This window comes from Lissotriton vulgaris, chromosome 9 (genome assembly GCF_964263255.1).
Source record: "Lissotriton vulgaris chromosome 9, aLisVul1.2, whole genome shotgun sequence".
NCBI classification, from domain to species: Eukaryota; Metazoa; Chordata; class Amphibia; order Caudata; family Salamandridae; genus Lissotriton; species Lissotriton vulgaris.
Window position 1 is genome coordinate 1,135,598,696 of NC_141697.1, and position 22,308 is coordinate 1,135,621,003.

Genomic DNA, 22,308 nt, shown 5'->3' on the forward strand with positions numbered 1-22,308 from the left:
CAAGAGAACCTTGTACCAGTGGCTCTGGTTTCCTTTGAGTGCAGGGGGTTCTCAGGTTCTCTAAAAGTAGCTGTGAGCCCTGCCATGCCTATGAATTGTATGTGAGCAACTACCTGGAGCACACTATCTGGAGAGAGGTAGAGCTCTGGTCACATATGGAGGTGTTGGAAATGCCTGAGTTGGTCTGTATGTCCACAATGTGCATGGCTACCCAGGAAGGAATTCAAGGGTGCCTGGAGCCTAAACAATTGCCCAGGCAGCTGTCAAGAAACATAGGAGCAAGGGGCATGGGAGATCAGCCCTGGAAGTTCCCCATGTCAAAGTTGACAGCGCACTTGAGGAGGCAACTACTGAGCCAGCCAGGGGGGACATTGCCATACTGGGTGACCTGCCTGAGCTTGCAGGTTGGAGGGTTGAGAGTGGACTCGCCAGGAAAACATTCTGCAGAGGGTGTAAAGAGTGCCCCACTCTAGTGGGCTTGGGGCATTAAGCTGAGGCCCACGCAGCAGGTGACACCTCTGGAGATCACCTGATCTATTGGGAGAATTGTACTCCTATATAGCAAGCTTAAGGTTCCTGGACCTGGGCCAGCATGTGTGCTGGTGGCCACACAGCATTATAGGACCTTCCTACTGGGTTACACTCATGTGATACCCCTGGCAGGACATCTGGGGAAAGACAGGCATTTTGTCAGGCTTGTTGCCAACTTCTGTTGGCTCTGGATGAATACGGCCTCAGAAGCATTCTGTAGGTCCTGTCACGCCAGGCCAGTGGGAAGTCATGGAAAAAGCTCCCCTGATCCCATTACCTGTTGTAGCACTTCCTTTGAGAGAGTAGGCATGGGCATTGTTGGATACTTGGACCCCAAGACAGCTTTATGCAACATGTTCATCCTGGCCTTGGTGGACTGTGCCTCTCACAATCCAGAGGCCATTTCTCTGAGGTCGGTGACTGCACCTAGTTGGCCAGGGCTCTAATGTGGATCTTCACCTGTGTAGGGTTACTCAAAGATGTAGTGTCTGACAGTGGCACTAACTTCATGTCAGCATAGATGAAATCCATGTGGGATGAGTGTGGGGTAACTTATAAGTTCTCCACACCCTATCATTCCTAAGCCTATGGTATTGTAGGTGTAAGTGGGATGTCCTCCCGCCGTGCCTTTTCTTTTGCTACGGGGATGTTCCACAGAAGGGGGTTGGGCTTATCCCGTTCAGGCTCATCTATGCCCACCCTGTTAGGGAACCTCTCAGCCTTGTCACAGAGGAAGGGGGATAGCTCCCAGGAAACCCCCTCAGGATGTGGTCAGCAACAAGCTGGCCGTCCGCAACCAGATGCACCACTTCTGGAAGAAAATGAAACGCTACTTTGTGGGCAGTCAAAAACCTATGAAACTCTACTATGACCAGAAGGCCACTCTGGGAGAGTTTGGACTTGGCCAGAAGATGTGGGTTATGGAACCGGTGGAGGCAGAGCTCTCCAGGATCACTGAACAGACTCAATTAAGATAAAGAAGGAGAAGGGAGATTCCAATTACTTGGTGAATCTCGAGACCCCATGAGAGATTAAGGATTGGTAGAGGAGAGCGTGCCTCGCCCTTGAGCACCTGTCTGGCTAAGAGCATAATGGGTCAGTGGAGGGTGTCAACCTCTCCCCTTCACTGACTCCAGAAGAGCAGAGTGACATTAACCAGTTGCTGGGGCAATTTGCCTCTCTTTTCTGTCCCTGCCATGGACTCACACACCTGTGCTTCCATGACATAGACACTGGGGACAGCCCACCTGTGACAAATAGGATTGTCAGGTTGCCAGACAAGGTGATGATCAGTATCAAGGAAGAGGTGTCAAAGATACCCGTGTTAGCGTTGATTGAACCCTGGTCCAGCCCTGTGGTGCTGGTACTCGAGGTTGCCCCACAAGGCGCCACTCCAGAACTCAGGTTCTGTGTGGTCTACTGGGCATCAATTCCATCACAAAGTCTAGCGCACACTCCATCCCCTGAGCTGATGATCTCATAGCCAGGCTGGGGGCTGCCAAGTTTTCAGTACTTTTGATTTGACATCAGGGTACAAGCAAATTGCTCTGACTGAGGGTGCAAAGGACTAGGAGGGGCTACTTACAGTTTAGGGTGATGCCTTTTGGTTTGAAGAATGTCCTTGCCACTTTTCAGAGGTTGGTCAACAGGGACCTAGCTGGGAAGGAGGATTTATGTGCTGTTGTGTCTGTTGTGTCTGAATCCACCTCTAAAATTATGGAGTTTGAGCTAGCAAACAAGGAGTACTACACAGTGGCCCAGCTCAAAGTGTTTTGCAAAGAGAGGGGACTTCCAGCCAAGTGTACGTCCAGGAAGGTGGAACTGCAAAAGGCATTGAGGGCCTAGACGGAAGCCCACCAATCACTTGCCACAGCCACTGAAGGAGAGGATAAGTAGGACAAGCAAGGACAGGATTTAGATCTCAATCCTGAGAGATAGCAGCCTGCTGAAGTGGATGACAAAAGGTCTGCATCCCTAAGAAGATGGTGGCCAGTTATGTGGTGAGAGATGATATAGAAAATGTATTTTTGCCTACACGGTAGCTGTGAGGGTTCGCAAGATCCCAGGGGGGTTATGAAAACACATGCCTACAGTGGGGCAGGACACATTTCTTACTTCAGAGGTTGGGAGCCAGCCCATCACCTCCATGGACGGATGTCTGCCAGAAAGGCTTTGATACCCTCAAGGGGGCTGTTAGACCTGGCATCCTTTGCGTGTATTCACTTGTGTTTTTGCCTCTACCTCCTGTGTTTTTGATTGTATGGTTGACTTCCTTGGTGGTTTGTTTACTCTGGGCACTGCTGATCAGTGCTGAAGTGCCAGTGCTTCCTGTATAAATTGTGATTATGATTGGTTATCCATGATTGGTATATCTGATTGACTGGTAAGCCCCTAGTAAAGTTCACTGTGTCTGCCCAGGCCCTGTAAATCAAGTGCTACTAGTGAGCCTGCAGCACTTGTGCTACCCGCATGAGTAGGCCTGCAAACCTGGCTCAGGCCTGCCACTGCATTGTCTGTGAGTGCAGTTTTAAACTGCCATTTTGACCTGGCAAGTACACCCACTTTAAAGGCCAAAACCTCACCTTTTCTTACATGTAAGCCACCCCTAAGGTAGGCCCAAGGTAGCACAATGGTCAGGTTGCAGTGTATTCAAAAGGTGGGACACATATTTGGGTGTTTTACATGTTGTGATAGTGAAATACTGCCAATTTTGTTTTTCACTATTTCAAGGACTAGCTCTCCCATTGGTTATGTTTGGAGCTGCCTTGTAACATTTTACAAGTGTAACTTCCAATTGGGAAGAGCTAGAGATTTGGACTTTGGGCTCTCTGATCTCAGGATGTAAAAACACATCCTTAAGGAAAGGTGGTTTTGAAATTGTGTGTTTGAAAATGACACTTTCAAAAAGTGGGCATTTTTGTTGCTTTACCATCCTGTGCCTCTCCCCATCTGCCTGTGGAATCAATGACTGGTTTAGACTGACATCTGGGTTGTTTGTGAATTCACTCTAGACAGTCATACAAAGGAAGCTGATCTGTGTCCTTAATATCCTGATGGCCCATGTTATGTTATGTTATGTATTTTAATTTGTATAGCGCGTAGGTCACCCTTACGTCTCATAGCGCTGTGAAAAGAATTACCCTGTATGTGAGCGGAAACCTTTGATATGTAATGGTTAGAATAGCCAGGTTTTCAGATTTCTTCTGAACGACTTATTTATTTATTTATTTATTTAAAAAGTTTTATATAGCGCGAACAAGATCTTTCCAGATATCAGAGCGCTTTACAGAGCAGGGGATACAATCAGGAGAGTGGATAACAGGCCATTAGGTATAGCGTAATTGTAGGTAATAGGCACAGTAAAACAGATACATCAACAATGCAAGTAGTACAAGTAAGTGTGAGCATAGACAGTCAGGTAAGTCAACAATACAAATAATACAGATAATCGCAGGGATCGAACAGATAATACAGATCGGTGCAGAGACTTTAAAAATCCACGTTAATAGTTCAAGTGTATTTAGCCATGAGGATAGCTTTTACTTCTTTTTTAAAGAGTGTGATGGAGGAGATAAGCCTGATTTCAGGAGGGAGTGAGTTCCAGATCCTGGGTGCCATTCCTGAGAAGGAGCGTTTATAAGTTTTTTCCTTCCGGAATCTTCAAGGTTTTAGCAGAAGATTGTTTGTGCCTCTAGTGTTTCTAGAGCCGCCAGAGATTGTCAGCTTCTGGGTGAGGTATCCGTGTGAGCTCAGGTGTACAGCCTTGTGTGTCATGCAGGCAATTTTCAGATGAATTATGGCTTCAAAAGGCAGCCAGTTCAGGGATTTCAAGTCAGGGGAGATGTGCAAGTGTTTTTTTGACCCAGTGATGAGTCTCGCTGCAGCGTTTAGAGAAGCTCTTAGGGGTGCAGTAGTAGTTAGAGGGAGACCGCAGAGGGCGATGTTGCCGTATTCTATTCAAGGGATGACTAGTGCTTGTACTGCAGTTTGGAAGTCTTTGGCTGGGAGGAAGGGTTTAAGTTTCCTCAGGGTATTGATTTGGTAGTTCGCTCCCTTAGTTGCTTTGCTGATATGTTGCTGCATGTTGAGATTGGTGTTGAGTGTTATGCCTAAAGATTTTGCTGAGTCCACGATAGTGGGTTGGACATTGAGTGCAGTTAGGTGTTTAAGCCAAAGTTGAGTGGTAGAGATCTTCGCGGGAGGTGAGATCAGTAGGAACTCTGTTTTCGAAGCATTGAGTTTGAGATGATTGTCAGCAAGCCAGGCTTGGGTGCTTCTGATCGTTGAGTTCAGCAGTAAAATGTCTTTGGGGGATTGTAATTTGAGATATAGTTGGGTGTCATTGGCGTACATGTGAAAGAGTACATTGGATGCTTGTAGCAAGGTGGTGAGCGGTTCCATAACTAGGTTGAACAACGTTGGGGATAGGGAGTAAGCATGGGCGAATTTTGCGAATCTCGAGTTCGCGAATTTTGCGGATTTGCGAACTCGCAATCCGCAAAATCCGCGAATTCTCGCGAATTTGCGGATTTTTTTTTGTGTTCGCGCGGGTTTCTGCCAGTTCGCGAGGGTTTTGTACAATTTCGCAAACGCGAACTTACCTGTCGGGTCGCAAGTTTTGCGAACTTGTTGTTTCTACGTGTCCAGCCTGTTTGGGACACTCTTCTTCATCACTGCCACTCTCTGTCACCACTGCCACTCTCTGACTACTCATGCCACCCTCTGGCCCACCCATGCCACCCTCTGTTTCATCACCGCACCCTCTGGTTGTCCAGTGTACATTATTTTCGGCAAAGCAAAGCACACCTTCCCTGCCTCAAGTGACCTGAATTAATTTGGGGCTGATTAATGTGTCACAGAATATTTTTTTAGCTGGCACCTGCTTCCTTAGTGCTTCCTGATTAGTGATCTTTTGCACTTGCTAAGTGCTTTCATTGTTGCAAAATTAGTTACAACACCTGCCCTGCCCCAACTGACAATAATGAATTAGGGGCTGATTAATGTGTCACTGGATTTGAAGTTCCAGCCTGGCTCCTGCTTGTCTGCCTTAGCTGTAATTGAGGACCTTTGTGTAACTATTCTGAGGGTCAGAGCAGGGTCACATAATAGTTGCAAGTAGGCAACTGAACTCTGGAGGGGCCCCTCAGGAAGCACTACAGGAAATGGCTACTAATGATGAGCTTGAACTTTTGAACCTGGTAAGTAGTTTCAGTTTTGCTAAGATCGTATTTCTGCAATTTAGCGCTTATTCGCGGGGCGCGAAGTTGAACTGGGAACCACGAACTCACGCGAACAGTGCGAGCAAGCCATAAAATCCGCTGCTCGCGGATTTGCGGATTTTGCGGGAAATTCGCGAATTTTCCGCCCATGCTTAATAGGGAGGATCCTTGGGGGACACCTAACGATACAGGTATTGGCGCGGACATCAGGTTGTTGCTCTTGAATTTCTGCGACCTGTTGTGTAGGAAGGAAGTGAACCACTTGAGAACAGTCCCAGATAGACCCATTCTTGTGTTTAAAAGATCGAGTAAATGCTCATGTTTGACGGTGTCAAATGCTGATGAGAGATCAAGAAGGATGAGGAGGCAGGTATCATTTTGATCTAGGAAATGTAGGGCGTCATCAATTATGTGAGTCATAGCAGTTTCTGTACTGTGTCCTGCTCGGAAGCCTGATTGATGAGGGTTGAGGAGATCAAACTGATCAATGTGTTTAGTCAATTGTAGTTGTGCGCATTTTTCCAGGAGTTTGGCGAGAGTGGGGATATTGGTAATGGGACGGTAATTGTTTAAATCAGATGGGTCGGCTGTAGGTTTCTTTAGTAAAGGTGTGACTTGTCCAACTTTGAGGGAGTCAGGGATGGTTCCTTGTTGAAGTGAGCTGTTGATAATTTTAGTCCAGAGTGGAAGGAGCAAAGGGGTGAAGTCTTTGACAGCATTAGCAGGGAGGGGGTCCCTGAGGTGGTTGGAAGGTTTCAGTGTGCTGAGCAGTTTGCCAATTTCTTCTTCAGAGTAGGTGTCAAAGGATGACCATGAAGCATTGTTTTTTGGTTCAGTGGGTTTACAGTGGGGTTTGGAGTAGAGGCTTGCGTTAATGAGGAGATCACTCTTTATGTTGTCAGTTTTTTGGATAAAGAAAGCAGCAAAGTCTTCACAGGAGGGTGCTTCGCGCATAGGGCTGAGTGGTTGTGGTTGGTCCTTGGATTGTGAACTGATTAGCTCAAACAGTTTTCTCGGACGGTTTTTTGCTTGGTCGAGCTGGAGGCTGAAGAAGTCTGATTTTGAGCGCTTTATTTTCCTGAAGTAGGCGTTTCTTTTTTCCTTCAGTGTTTTTAGGTGCAGTGCAGAGGGAGCTGATCTCCAGGTGCACTCGGCCATACGCATGGCTCGTCTATCCTCATTGAGACTCCCGTCGTACCATGGATTGGAGATTTTAGCGGAGACTCTTTTTAGCTGCATGGGTGCAGCCTCATTAATTATTGAGGTCATGGCGTTGAGATAGTGGTCAGTCAAGGATTGGACGTCCGTAGCGCCGGAAGGAGGGAGTAGGAGGTCGCAGCTGTTAGGGGGTAGGGAGTTTGGGTTGAGTTTTTTCAGGTCTCTTTTCCAGACTTTAGGCTTAGAGGATTGCACTGTGTTGAATTTGACCTTTTCGTTGATGAAGAAAGTGACAATATGATGATCAGACCAGTCACAGGGTTGGATAGACTCCAGTTGGATAGCATCCTCTTTGGAGATGATAAGGTCGAGGATAGAGCCTTTCTCATGGGTCGGGCTGTTGCATAATTGTGTGAGGTCAAGGGCGTTGAGGAAGTTTTTAAGACTATTTACCACCGCATCATTGTGATCGTTCTAGTGGAGGTTGAAGTCACCAAGGTATATTTGGGTGAGCTGTCGTCCGGAGTTGGTTGAGATCATATCCATAATTTGTTGGGCGAAGGTGAGGTTGTCCCTGGGTGGGTGGTAAATGCCGTGAAGAGAGCATATCGGTTTGCCCTCACTGAAAATATCATATTCACAGGAGGTTGGAGAGGGTAGGGAAGGTGCGGTGACTTTCAGAACAGAAAGGTTGTTCCTGTATATGCATGCAATTCCACCACCTACCTTGCCAGACCTGTCAAGTCTAATGATGTGATAGTTGGGGGAAACCAGAATGTCCATTATAGGTGTAGAAGATTCGGTTAGCCAAGTTTCAGTTAAGATGATCAGGTCAAGGTCCAATGTTAAGATGAGATCAGCGATGGCGGAGGAGTGTCTAGAGGCCAATCTGCAGTTGAGGAGTGTGCATTTGAGACGGGGTGTGTCAAGTGAAGTAGAGGGTTCTAGAGAGAGGGGGACTTTTCTAAGGTTATTGGGGACGCAGCTTCTGTTGTTTAGTGTGGGGGATCTACGGGGATTTGAGTGTATCGTGGGAATGGAGAGGTGTGTGGCGGTTGTGTTGTTTAGGGGAGCTGGGTCGTAGGAGCGGAGGAGGGTGAGTGTGTCGAGGTCCGAAAGAGTGTTGCGTGGGCGCCGAGGGTGATTGTTGCGATTATGAACGGGGATCGCGGTCCAGTGTGAGGGGTGTAGAGTGGGAGAACCTTCCGGGCGGGAGGGGGGCAGGATGGGAGGGGGGGTGGTGGAGCGTGAGGGGTGACCGGGGTGTGTGAAGAGTAGTTCTTTGATGGTGTGCACGTCTTCTTTGATGGTGTGAATGTCTTCTTTGAGCTGGAGGAGGGTGGACATAATCTTGTCCAGCGTGGGATAGGTATTGGTGTTGGGGGTGGACATCAAGGGTGAGTGACTGACCTGGGAATGAGCGAGCGGGTGGGGGGGTGAGTTGGTGTTTGTGCAGGGCTCCGTGGCGTCGGTGCACGGGTTGGTGTTAGAGAGGAGAGGGGGTTTGAGAGGGATGGGTGTGGATGAAGTAGGGAGGAGGTTGGAGGTGCAGATGGGGGCATTGGTGGCAAGCGGAGAGCGCCGGGTGGAGGTTGAGTGTATGTTAGTGGTGATGGGGGAGCAGGTATGATAGTGGGGGCTGAGAGTAGGGGGGATATGGGATTGGTGATGGTCCTGTTGTGGGGAGGGGGAGTTAAATTAATAGATGTGGTGTGCACTGCGTGATTAGTTAGAGGGTGGAAGTGAGGACTGAGAATGGGGGGGATAAAGGGTGGGATTTGTCTTTATGCGTGTCGTTCTGGTGCTGAACTAGGTTAGAGGGGTTGTGGGTGGGAGCTGTGATGTCAGGGGAGAGAGGAGTGGGAGTTGTATGAGTGGGGGTCCAGGGGTTGGTGGTGGTGGGGGGTTGGCTAGTGTATGAGGGGGAGAGATTTGTGTCTGTGACTGAGGAGTGTGGGGTGGTTACAGCAGGTGGGATATTGATTAGTGTGCTGGGGGTAGAGGTGAGGTGCGTGTCGTTCTGGTGCTGAGCTAGGTTAGAAGGGTTGTGGGTAGGGGCTGTGAAGGCAGGGGGGATGTTACTGGAGGAGATGCGAGTGGAGGTCCGAGGATTGGAGAGGTGCTCTTTGAAAGTGGGGAACAGGTTGTCTAGTAGTTCCAAGTTCGTGTCTGTGGATTGAATTAGGACAATCCCGTTATTGTAGATAGTAATGGTGGTTCTGCCTAGGAAAAGTTGGGATCGTGTGATGGAGAGAGTTAGACCATGAGCGGATTTCCTGGTGGTGGAGACGGTGAGTAAGGTGAGGAACGTTTTTCTCCATTGAGCTCTGCGAGTGGTGTGGAAGATGATATCGATGTTCAGGGATCCATTGACCGGTGAGAAGTAGGTGTCTACAAAGGGGGTTTCAGGATGGGACCTCAGGAAGTTGTGTTTAAAGCGTTTAGCGGCTTTTTTGGTGAGTGTCGATGGGTAGTTGATTTTATATGTGTGCTTACCGATGGGCTCCATGTTGGGATGTCGGTATAGGTGGGTATGGGAGGGTGATCAATAGTGTTACACATGTGCAGAAAACAAATGCCGACAGTAAGTTACATGGAACAAAAGTGACACTAGTGAGTAGCAAACATAACCAAAATATCGAGATAGCAATCGGTGCAATCCAGAGCTAAAAGGTGAAATAGGTGCAGCTTACCAAATGTACAAGAAATATACAAACATATTTGAAATAGAAATCGGTGCAGCTTACAAAATGTACAGAAATATACAAACGTATATGAGGTAGCAATCGGTGCATTCCAGGAATAAAAGTGAAATAGGTGCAGCTTACAAGAGTGTACCGTAAACAAGTGGACGTATAATACTGATGATATCCTGGCACAAAATACAGGTGCAATCACAAAGTTACATGAGTCAAAATGACACTAGTGAGCAACCAGGAATATATGAGGTAGCGATCGGTGTATTACAAGTGAAGAAAAGTGTACAGGAGTGTACAGTAAACAAGTGGATGTATAGTACTGATACAGCTACATGAAACAGCATTAAATTACAAGGATAAAAGTGACACTAGTGAGTAACTAAAAATACATGAGGTAGCAGTCAGTGCATTACAGCAAAAAAGTGATACGTGAGCAGGTTACAAAAAACGTATAAAATACAAATAGAAGTAAAATACTGCAAAGAAAGGCCGACACTCCAGCACAGGAGCAAACGTTACGTAGGCAATGGTGGCACTTGAGCAAGTATCTATAGCAGGTAAAATGTGTGCAAAGAAAGGCAGACACTCCAGCACAGAAGCAAACGTTACGTAGGCAATGGTGGCACTTGAGCAAGTATCTATAGCAGGTAAAATGTGTGAGGTAGCAGACACTGTGTTACAAAAACAAAAGTGGTGAGTGTAAATTGCAAAAGGGACCAATACAGGTATTGGGCTAACAATAAAAAATCAAACTACCAGGACACACTGGGGAGGAAGGTGCAGGTAGGTGCGGTGGGGGGGGTTTGAGCGGGTAGGTGTAGTACCGTGCTGTGATAATAAGATAAAATAATAATAGTAAAAACAGAGTGGAAGACTAGTCTAAGATGGCCTCCACAACAGGAGAAGGGGAGACAGGAATAGCAGTCCTCTGTCTGTTGTAGTTACAGCTTAGTTTCCCTTTCTCATCTGAGACAGGTCGAGTTAATCCAGATGCTGGGAGGGGGAGGAGTAAGTCTTATCTGAGCTTGCTGAACCCCGGCCGAGATGTTGTGCAGCCTCGTGGACATCTGAGGGCCATGGAGGCGATTTATTGCTCCAGGTTCATGGCCCCGCCATTTTGGGCCGTGGAGAGACCAAAATGAAAAGAAAAGTCAGAGCTTACAAATTGAATGTAAATACCTTATGTTCATAGGAGTTCCTGCCGTCGGGATTGAATGTAAATACCTTATGTTCATAGGAGTTCCTGCCGTCGGGGTCGACAACAGACACGATGTAAACAGAACCAATGTCACTGTAGGTCTGGGCAGCAAGCAGGCACCCCCACGTCACAGCTCAGGTACTTCAAAGCAGAGCTGCACCGTGGCTACAAAAGCGGAGCTGCACTGTAGTTGCCCGCTCATACATGCAGGGCATACCGGAGAAGCCCTGAGTGCCAGACTCATCAATGTAGCAGCGGGCAGCTGGGGGGCAGTAGGAGGCAGCGAGTGAATCGCTTCTTAGAGTGAGGGGAAGTGCATTCCAAGTTGCAGGGCCAATTCTTGAGAAGCTTCTATCTCCATTCCTGACAGTACGCACTCTCAGGATTTTTAAAAGACGTTTATTTGAGGATCTCAGAGTTCTTGGGGGACAGTATTCTCTAAATTTTTCCATCAGATACTGCGGTCCTTGGCCCTTTAGTGATTTGTGCAATCAACAGATTTTGAATTTTATGCGCTGTCTAACTGGCAGCCAGTGCAGTTTTTTCAAGCAAGGGGCAGATGGAGTACAGGGAGGTAGATCCAGGGTCAGCCTAGCTGCCGCATTTTGCAGGGTTTGAAGTTTAGTCAGGGAGCCTTCATTATTGTCTGCCAGTAGCGCATTGCCATAGTCTAGGCGGCTAATTATGAGCCCCTGGACTAGAGGTTTGCGAGATGCGAGGGGTATCCATTTGAATACCTTTTTCAAACTTCGCATCAGGCCTATGCTGGTGTGCACAGTTTTATTCACATGGGGGGTCATTGATAAATTGCCATTGAGCGTTATCCCTAGATTTCTTACTACGCTCTTTGGTTCTGGGCAAGGGCCTAAGGCAGTTGGCCACCATTCCTCTGTCCAAATCTTTTTAACCATGCTGAATAGAATGATTTCAGTCTTACCCTCATTCAGCATGAGGTTGACAAGGGAGGAGTTGTCACTGACACCTGAATACAGCTGTGCCTGGCCTCTTGCAATGCTGTCTCCACCCCCCTCCCCAATAGTGTGTCTGGAACCAAGGCAGGACAAGGCAGGATCTTGAGGACAACACGGCTTCCCTTTGAAGTATGCCTACTTCAAAGGCCAGTGTTGGACCTGTAACCCAACATTTATAGAACACTTCTGGATTGAGGGTTATGTCAAGAAGAAGAACTGAAGATCTGTCAGGAGGAGTACTGCCCCTTTGATGTGTGCTGCTTTGCTGTGTTGGCCTGCGGTTGCTGCTTTTGCCTTTGGGTAGTGAAAGAACTGGACTTTGCTTTTGAATCCTACTTTCCCAAGGTTCTCCAAGGGGTTGTGCGTGCTTGCGTCCTGTTGGAAGTCTCAGGGCCATCAAAGACTTCACCTGAGGCATCCCTGAACTCTACTGCTGGGAGTTCTACCTTGCCAAGTGGTGCCAATTCCAGTTATGGGCCCTTTGAGGTTGTTCTTGCTGTAAAAGACTACAAAATGCCTGCTTTTCCAATGCAGCAGTGCAGAAGTTTCCAAGCTCCTTGGCCTTGCAGATAAAGAAATTGATGCAGCGCCTGTTTGCGGCCTGAAGAACTGCCACAGCCAGAGTCCACCACACCATGTCTGCGACGTCTGGAACAACCACACTGACTCCGGCGCAGGCCCTGCTGTGCGGCTTAAAGATTCGACTCATCACAGAGCTGCAGCTGAAAGAATCAATGCAGAGCCTGTTTGCCACAGCTGCATCGACCTCCACCATGTCCGGGTTTCCATGCATCGCACCTGTACAGCACGTTTTCCACCACATCACCCGCAGACCACAACCGTCTTTGGATTTTGATGCATCACTTCCCCTTATAGCCCGGAACCGATGAAGAACTTCTGCTGCGTATAGCAGAACTGATGCATCGCTTCCCCAGGGACTCAGAAACCGACAAATCGCTTTGATGCATCGCTTGATGCATCGCTTCCCTCCTCTGTAAGATTGTGGAGTTTGAGGTACTTTGTGTAAAACCACTGCATCCCTGAAGTTCTATGGAAAAAATAGCTTAAACCTGTCAAAAGTGGTACTTTGAGTTATATATGTTGGATGTTTGCCGATTTGGTCCTGTTTTGTTTAGATAAAGATTGGTTATTTTTCTAAACTGGTGTGGTGTCCATTTGTAGTGTTTTCACTGTGTTACTGTGTATGTTATGTACAAATACTTTACACATTTCCTCTGAGATATGCCTCACTTCTCGTGCCAGGCTACCGAGGGGGTGAGCAGGGGTTATCTTGGGTGTGTAACTCCCTTACCCTGACTTGAAGGAAGGGTCCCTACTTGGACAGGGTGCATACCACTGCCAACTAGAGACCCCCATTTCTAACAGAAGCCATGTGTACAGCACCTACACTCAAGGCTCTTGAGTGTATAGTACAGACAGATGCTTACGAGCATGCCATAGAGGCTGTCTTAACACTGTTAAATGAGGAGGGCCTTCATTAGCAGAAGGTTACTTCCACAGGAACAGAGGTGGGGTGCGATTGAAAGGGAGCCCTTTGCTGTAGTCTGGGCACTGAAGAAGCTGGGACCATACCTGTTTGTGATTCACTTCTGGGTTCAGACAGACCGCAGGTCCCCCAGATGGTACATGGGGATGAGAGGTGAAAATCCCAAACTGTTGAGGTGGTCCATCTGCCTACAAGGAATTTACTTTATGGTGGAAAACCTTACTGGGTAAGACCACACCATTGCTAATGGTCTAACCAGGTTCTTCCGCCTTAGTGATGAAAACTCCCAAGCGGTTAGGTAGTTCCTCCTGTTTTCTTCTAAGGGGGACACATGTTAGACCTAGAATTCTTGGCATTGTTTTCACTTAAATTTTTACCAGGGACACACCTTCACATGAAGGGCCAGGGAAGCAAGTTTTATCGGCTGACCATGACTAGTATCCTAAGGACTATCATCATCTTTCACAGATGAAATGTAAATGTAAATGTAAATTTATAGGCATTTATATAGCGCACTACTTACCCGTAGGGTCCCAAGGCGCTTCGACCGCTGCGAAACCCTTCCTGGCTTCCCTGAGAGATGGTCCCTTAATGAACATTGCCAGCACTATGGCATTGGAAGCCAGGACAAAGCGGGGATACACCAGTGGTTGTAACAATGCGCTGTACAAGCTTGCCTATTCTTATTAATATTATTATCTCATCAGGACCATGCCATCACCAGCAACTTGCCAAGGGCAGCCACAACAAACTGGGTGGAACCTCACCAGGACCATGCCATCACTTTCTATACCCATGGAAGAAAAGCCTCTTACGGATGATGGGCAACTTCAACAATACTATGACATCATACTCAGTGCAAGTTAAACTCCTCATGTGTGAAAATATTAGTTTTGTGCCGACCCGGGTAGCTCCAGTGGAATGTTTAGGACTGAAAAGAATGAACCAATTTGCTAAGAAATCATTCTGTCTTATACTTTCCAAATGAAGCAGATTTCTTAATATTATTGATAATATTCAACTTTCATTGCAATTTTGCCTAGTGACCTGGACACATTAGTAACTAAGTGGAAGGAGGAACCTAGAAAAGATCAAAATATATTTTATTATATCTATGACTCTTTTTTTTATAGAGTTTTTTATATCGCGGACTAGACCCGAGACATCGGGTATCAGAGCACTTTACATGAGCACCAGTTTCATTACAGAAGAACACATTGTTTTTTGTTAGGCATGGGGAGATTAAGTGATTTGCCAAGAATCACTGGATGTTGAGCGTCGTTGCCGAGACTCAAACCCAGTTCCCCAGCTTCCAGGTCGACAGTTTTAGCCATAAGGCTAGATCCTCTCTTAAGAGTAGCTTGATCTGGGCTTTATGCTGAAAGGTAAACTGATGAAAAAATGTGCTGCATATATTATACTGCTCAACTACTTCAGAGTGTCACTGATGTGGATCGAAAGATGACAGCAGTAGTCATATGCTTATCTCTTGCCCATGGAACCAACCAAATTTATGACAAAAGGTTGACAATGTTATTCACTTCTGACAAGCACCCTAGGATAACCTTTGCACTGCCCATTAATAGCTATCTATTGATATTCACTGCCAGCCTGTGAGAATGGGTACAATGTCTGTGTATGCCTGGCGAAACCATGGCCAGGGCCACGGCCCTTGAGAACTCCAACTCAATTTGGGTATAGGAAGGCATCCTGTGAATTGAGTGGGCAACAGGGACATAAAAATGACAATTTATCTCAAGAATAGTGGTCACAAATTATGAAGGGCCCTGTACACCAACTAGAGGGATTTGAAGGTAATTATTTTTATCAATGGAAGCCAAAGCAGCATATCAAATGGCGTAGATGCAGAGGTGAGTCTAGGCAATCAAAGGGATACCTTGGCTGAGCAATTTGAATCCAAAGAAGCTTCTTCAGCATGCCAGATGGGACCCTCAAGAACATGCAATTACACTAGTCGAGATGACTAAGAATGCTGGTCTAGAACACAATCTGGCGAGCCTGTGTGGGAAGCAGTAGAACGATTTGTTTCTACATCCTCAATAGAAGGGAACATGTGCAAGTCAGATGATTGGCCTGCCTTTCCAAAGACAGATTATCCTCCAAGTAAAAGTCTACATTATTTACAGACTTTACTGGATTAGGAAGATCAGACCAGGATGGTGGGCCAAATGAGAGCCGGAGTGGGGTGGGATGAGAGAACCAGAGTACCTCTGTCTTGTTCGAGTTGAACTTCAAGGCATTCAGTCTTAGCCAAGAGGTAACATGTGAAGATTGTTTTCTACTGGTTTGGAGGCCCACCTAAATAATGCCACCTTATAAACCACAGCTTCTAAGTGAAATTTCTTAAACATATCTAAAGACAACATTATGCATGGTGATAATGCTATATTGGCCTACACTCCCCGCTGTCATCTGACAGGATTCGCAAAGGGAACGGTGTTCTGTGTAGACACAGTTTGCACTTCCATTTAAGGTGTTGGTATCTGATCAATGGTTTGCGACTGCAATACTAGTCGAAACCATTGCTAAATACCATTGCGATGCGCAGATCGAAGGGGCACCCCTTTGGCAACTAGTTCTAATTACCCTTCTGAATGCATCACAAATCCCATTTTGTGAGTTGGAAAAGTTTTTCTGAATCGCAAAATGGGTTTAACTAATATAAAAAAAAGCCATTTTGCAGTTGCAAATCAGGTAATTTTGTGAATCACAGGGCTTGTAATCGCAAAACAGCTTTGGACATTAGGGGGCACATGCATCAAGGTAGGCTTTTGTGATTCCTTAATTCGATTATTAAGGAATCGCAGAAGCCTATTCCTTTTAGGAATTGCTAAAAAGATAGAGATTCCTAAACATTCGTTAATTGCGACTCGCAAATTGCGAGTCGCAATTAGGGAATGGCTTCCCATTCATTCCTATGGGCCGATGGGCCCATAGGAATGAATGGGTATTGCTTGCGCAATTTGTGAGTACCAAATAGGTACATGCAAATTGCGCATACAATTTCAAGGGTGCAAGGTTGTCAAAAGGACACCCTGTTGCACCCCTGAAAACGACATGTGTAACTTGTAACTTTGTTTTTGCAAATTACAGACCTGTTTTTTCTGGTAATTTGCGACCCTTGATAGTGAAATCGCTATTTTAAATGGCTTCTATCATTGTTTTTAAGGAATTGCAATTTGCGATTCCTTAAATGCAATCGCAATTTGCGATTTTTGCATTTGGGATGATACATTCCAAATACAAAAATACCAGTTGTAAAGGGGCAGATTCTGAGAATCTGTCCATTCGCAACCGGTTTTTAGTTTGATGTATGGGGCACTAGGTCTTTAATCTTCTGATGCTAAATTTGTCATTGATATAAAAATATACAGATGCAATCAATCAATCAGGGACCTAGGCCAGCAGGGGCAGTGTTATAAGATTGCCATATCGCGGACATTGGTAGTGAAATAACTAAGTATCAGATACTATGACATCATTGTGTACTTCCTCGAGCTAGTAATTGAAGTTTGGCATTCTCATTTTTGGATGTGTAATGTCAATATTATGGGTTTCAAGCTGTGTGCTGTCACAAGAGGCACTCACGCAAACAGTTTTGCTAGGCGTTTGCACAGACATCTGTTCATTACTGCTTTTAAGCATTAGTGCTAAATATAAAACCAGCCATTTTCTAAAACTCCTAAATGATTTACCTTTTAGCAAACCGTCAAATTTTGTCCGTTTTGATAACCCGTCTAACACATCCAGCCGATGTGGCAAAACCACATAATAATCAATAGTGTGAACTAACCTTATAGCAATCAACTGAACATTAAAAATATTTTGAGAATGCAGCATAGCCAAATTTGTCCAAGCGGTGAATACTTTTCCTGCTACATACAGTAAATTATTTCTGAGTAATCTGGCACTCATCACTTTTGACAGTTTTGAGACAATCACGTTGTTTTCGGAGGTTAAAACTATGCGGTTAGTCTCAAATCATGAGTTATGAGGTTTTCATCTTGCCTCTGAGATAATTTCCAGATGGCATCATTGCTCTTAGAACGTGGAGATCATGGAAAATACATCCATTGATATATTTAATACATTCTACTCTAAATTATGCTTCAATGTGACTTGCTCCCTAGTTACTACAGTTTCAGTTGTTTAATGCTTTAACTTTTGCAGCCTGGGTTATTTAATATGTGTCATCAGTTGTTGGAAGTGAATTGGACACTTCCCCACTTTAGCTTAGATTCATGTTACACATTGTGATGTTCCAAGCTCGAGATGGGCAAAGCAGCTGAAGGTCTGCTCTGATTAAGACCAGACCACCCTGACTTAGATTAAAACAAAATCAGACTCTGGATCACAAATGACCGTGGTCCTGATGAAAGCACCGGAGAGGGCGGGTCCAGTCTTAGAAATCCAGGACTGAATTCCCTCGTTCTTCTTGTGCTGGTGGTCGGCCAGTATCTTGATGCTGAGAGCCTGCCAAAGCATCCCTAGAGATACAGCATCGATTAAAAAATCAAAATGTCTGGAAGAATGATATTTTATGTGAATTGTGTTGTATGCGTTCAGCCACGCGGCTGTATAAACATACCTCTGATGGCCATAGCAGGGCAGTACTGAATTATCATGTCCTGGTGGGAAAACAGCATTTACCTTGCATGCGCTACAACGCAGTTGTTACAACGACTGCATTGTTACAACGCAAGCCATTACATCACAAGTCGTTTCTACGACTTGCTGTAGGGGGGCGAGATAAACTAAGAAATAGTATAATTTACTATTCCAACACCTTCCCTACTGTTGCACACGTTGGAGTTGGAATAGTAAATTATACTATTCCTCAGTCCAGCGCGTCCCCTACAGCAAGTCGTAGAAACAACTTGCGATGTAATGGCTTGCGTTGTAACCACGCAGTCATTGTAACGACCGCGTTGCAATTGCAAGCGTTGTAGCGCACGCGATGTAACATTGCATATTCATTCTAGTGTTGCAGCGAGGACTGTGCGAAATCCCAGGTGTAAAATTAAAGAGCGGATTAGATGCTGGAGAATACATTTTCTCGTTATTTAAATAAAAGATCAGCGTTTAGCTAGAGGATACATGCATTTCTTTTAAGTTCAAAAATAATTTTATTTGGTGAAGGGAGAAAAGAACAAGGTGTCAATACATAGTTAAAAAAAAATATATATATATAAGTACATTAATAGCAGTGGGCATTATACAGTTGTAAACAATAGTAAAATCTGATCATGAGCATCAAAACGAAATAAAGCAGAGACAACAATTGTAGTAATACAATTATGCAAAAGGAAATACATATAATTGATATTGAAGGAGAAATGGAATAAGGAGGGGATTTAAGGGGGTTTTGAGACTTCTTGCTGTGAAGGTCGTGGGCGAAAGGAGCATTTAGTACATACATCAAGATAAAGCGTAATAGGAAGCCACAAATCCATACGTTTTACTGCCATGTGAGCAGGAAAAACAAAAGCAGTGTCCAGTCTATGATTATGGCAAACATTATACCACCATGCTTTAAAGGAGATGTTAGAAAAGTTCTTCCAGTTGACTGTAATCTGCTGAAACGTAACAGCTAACAATAAATCAATAATCTTAATATTAAGATCAGTATCTTCCCAACATGGAGAAAGACTACCCAAGAAAACGTGAGTGTATGAAAAAGGAATGCGAGTGTGAAAAATTACATTAATTTGGGCCCAAACTTGCAACCAAAAGTTGTGAACAGATTTACACAGGAACAGCATATGGAATAAGGTTGCTTGCGGGGAGGAACATGACCAGCAAAGGTGTGGAGTGGCTGGAAAGCGCTTATGGAGGTCAAATGGCGTGAAAAAGAGTCTGTTGTAGATGAAAAACAAGGATTGTGTCAAGGACGCTGCTCTAGATGATTTGCCAATCTTATTCCAGATCTTATCACAAAAAGGAATGGGCCAAGATGTGGCAAGATCGTGTTCCCAGTATTCTTCCACTTTAGATTTGGGTCTAATGGTGTCTTTGGTGTGAAGTTGTTTGTAAATAGAAGAGGCTTTAGGAGTAGCGCGCAAAAAGGAATGAAGTAGTGAGTGGAGAAGAAGAGGGGAGAGGTGTTAGCAAGAAACGGTTGTAAGTTGCCACTACTGTCTCTTTAAGTAGAAGGTATATGTGAGCAAAAGAAGCAGGCAAATCATAGATGGTGCGAAGGGGTGGGAAGGGAATGAAAGAAGAGTGTGAAAATAATTGGGAAACCCATATTAATCCTTTTTGCCGCCATGACTTCCAGTAAAAGGATTTGTCGCAAATCAAGAGGGAGGTGTTGTGCCAAATGGTAGAGGTGAGGAAATCAGCAACGGTCGTAGGGGGAGCAGGAGTAGAGGATAGAAGTAGTTTAGTGGTGAATTTGTGAATGGGAGTGGAAATAGAAGAGGGTTTACGTGAGAATGAAAGATACTCAGCGAGGGAGAAGGGGAAAAGAAAAAGGCGTTCAAGTTTAGCCCATAAGGGGCAAGGAGAGACCGGATCTTGCAACCAGAAGGAAGCTTGTCGCAGCAGAAACGCCTTGTGGTAAGCTGGGAAATCCGGGAAATTAACTCCTCCTTCTGATTTGGGACGTATAAGCCTAGCTAAGGACATTCTAGGTTTTTTGTTGTTCCAAAGAAAGGATGTAAAAATTGAGTTAATCTTCCTAAAAAATTTAGAAGGGATGGAGGTAGGGATGTTAGAAATAGTGTAAAGGACTATGGGAGATAACATCATTTTAATTGTATCTAGACGGCCCCACCATGATAAATAAAGAGGATGCCATCTAGATGTTAAATCCGATAATTTTTCGATGCACTTATTTAAAGCAAGGGAAACCGTGCCTGAAATAGAGGGGGTAATGTGTAGGCCAATGTACTTAGGGGGTCATTATGATTGCGGTTTTTCCGCATCCTCGGGGCCGGCGGAAGCCACCGCCGGCCCCGAGGATGCGGAAAAACCGCAGCGGACTGACCAAAGACCCACCGCCACATTAGGATGGCTGGTGGGTCCTGGTTTCCGTCCGCAGCTTTTCCGCCGCGGTCGGCTTACAACCGCGGCAGAAAAGCTCTAATATGGTGACGGTGTCTTCCAGACACCGTCCACCATATTAGGATGGCCTTTAAATTATGCTTTTCCGCGGCGGGTTTTCCGCCGTGGAAAAGCATACGGAACTTCACTGCAGGGGCCCGTTGCGGGCCCCCTAGGTGAAGGGGGGGTGGAGGGTGCACATGGGGGGTACCTATGGTACCCCCCTGCATTTGCATGAAGAAAGCGGCAGGCACCGCGCTGTGCCTGCCTCTTACTGCATGCAAATGCAATGCGTGCATTTTTAACATTGCGGCGGGTGCAGCTTGAAGCTCCACCCGCCGCAATGTTAATAATAGAGGATGTGACCGCAAACCTTGCGGTCACATCCTAATTGCACAGGAGGGAACTCCGCATGCCATGCGGAGGTTCCCTCCTGCTCTGGGGTCGCGGACGGACGCAAGTCCGTCCGCGATCCTAATCAACCCCTAGATGTGTGAAGAGCTCCATGTAAAATTGGAAGTGCTAAAATCAGGCTTAAATCTGTACTTCATAAAGGGTAAAATCTCACACTTATCATTGTTGAGCTTGTAGCCATATATCTGGCAATAATCTCTTACTTCGGCAAGGAAGGCAGGGATAGATTCAACAGGGTCAGAGATAAAAAGTAAAATATCGTCAACATATGCGGCAAGCTTAACTTGAGAATCCAAAGCTTGAAAGCCATGAATATTGGGGTTTTGACGAAGTTTGGATTAAAAAGGCTCTAAAGCCAGGTTGAAAAGAAAAGGGGACAAAGGACAGCCCTGGCGCCTCTCCCCAAGTCAAAAAAGGAAGAGACTAAGCCATTGGCGCAGACTGCCGCACAGGGATTAGAATACAGTAAAGAAATCAAAGAAATAAATTTGGGACCAAAACCAAACCATTTAAGGGTATGAAAAAGATATGTCCATTCAACCCTATCAAATGCCTTCTCAGCATCTAGAGCAATTGCTGCGAGAGAATGGGATAGATTATGGGATTTTGACAAGACATTAAACAAGAGTCTAGTGTTATCAGTGATAAATCGACCCTTGACGAAGCCTGATTGTTCCTGTCCTAAGAGATCTTGGAGTAAAATATCAAGACGCGCTGCAAGTGATTTAGCAAATATCTTGTAGTCGATATTGACCAAAGAAATGGTCCTGTAATTTTTACAATAGTGAACATCCTTTCCTTCCTTGGGTATAAGGCAAATGTGGGCGTCAGAGAAGGAACCTGAGGAAGCACCCAAGGCAACAAATGTGTCTATAAGAGAATGTAATTTTGGGATGAGAAGCTTTGAGAAATGAAGGAAAAATTCAACAGTAAGACCATCGGATCCAAGGGCCTTGTCTGTTTTGAGAGTTTGGAGAGCTGTAAGTAATTCTTGTTGGGAAATGTCTAATTCTAAGTGAGAAAGATCGAGAGGGAAATGGTCAGGTTTGTGTATGGTAGAGAAGAAATGATCAAGATATTGGGAAGAGGGTTGAGTTTCAGAGGAATACAAGGCTTTATAGAAAATGGAGAATTCAGTGAGAATATCTGCGTCTTTGTGTTTAAGAGTAGATTGAGTGTCGTATATGGATTCAATGTTCAATTTGTTATGCTTGACTTTCAAGTAATTGGGTAAGATTTTCCCGGCCTAATTCCTACCCCCATAGAACTTTGCACTGGAGTTCAATAAATACAAGGAAGCATCCTCTGTGGATTTTTTGTTGAATTCCATTTTGGCATTGACCAGGGCTGTTAAACTGTCTTGTGAGTGGGAAGTAAAATAAGCGTGCTCCAATTTCTTAATATCTTGAAGAAGATCTACAGTGAAATTGCGGGCCGTTTTCCGTTTCTTTGCCACATATCCAATTATAAAATCTCTGGCGGCAGCTTTAAAAGCATCCCATATGGTGTGTTTGGAGATGGAAGGAGTATCATTAAACAGAAAAAA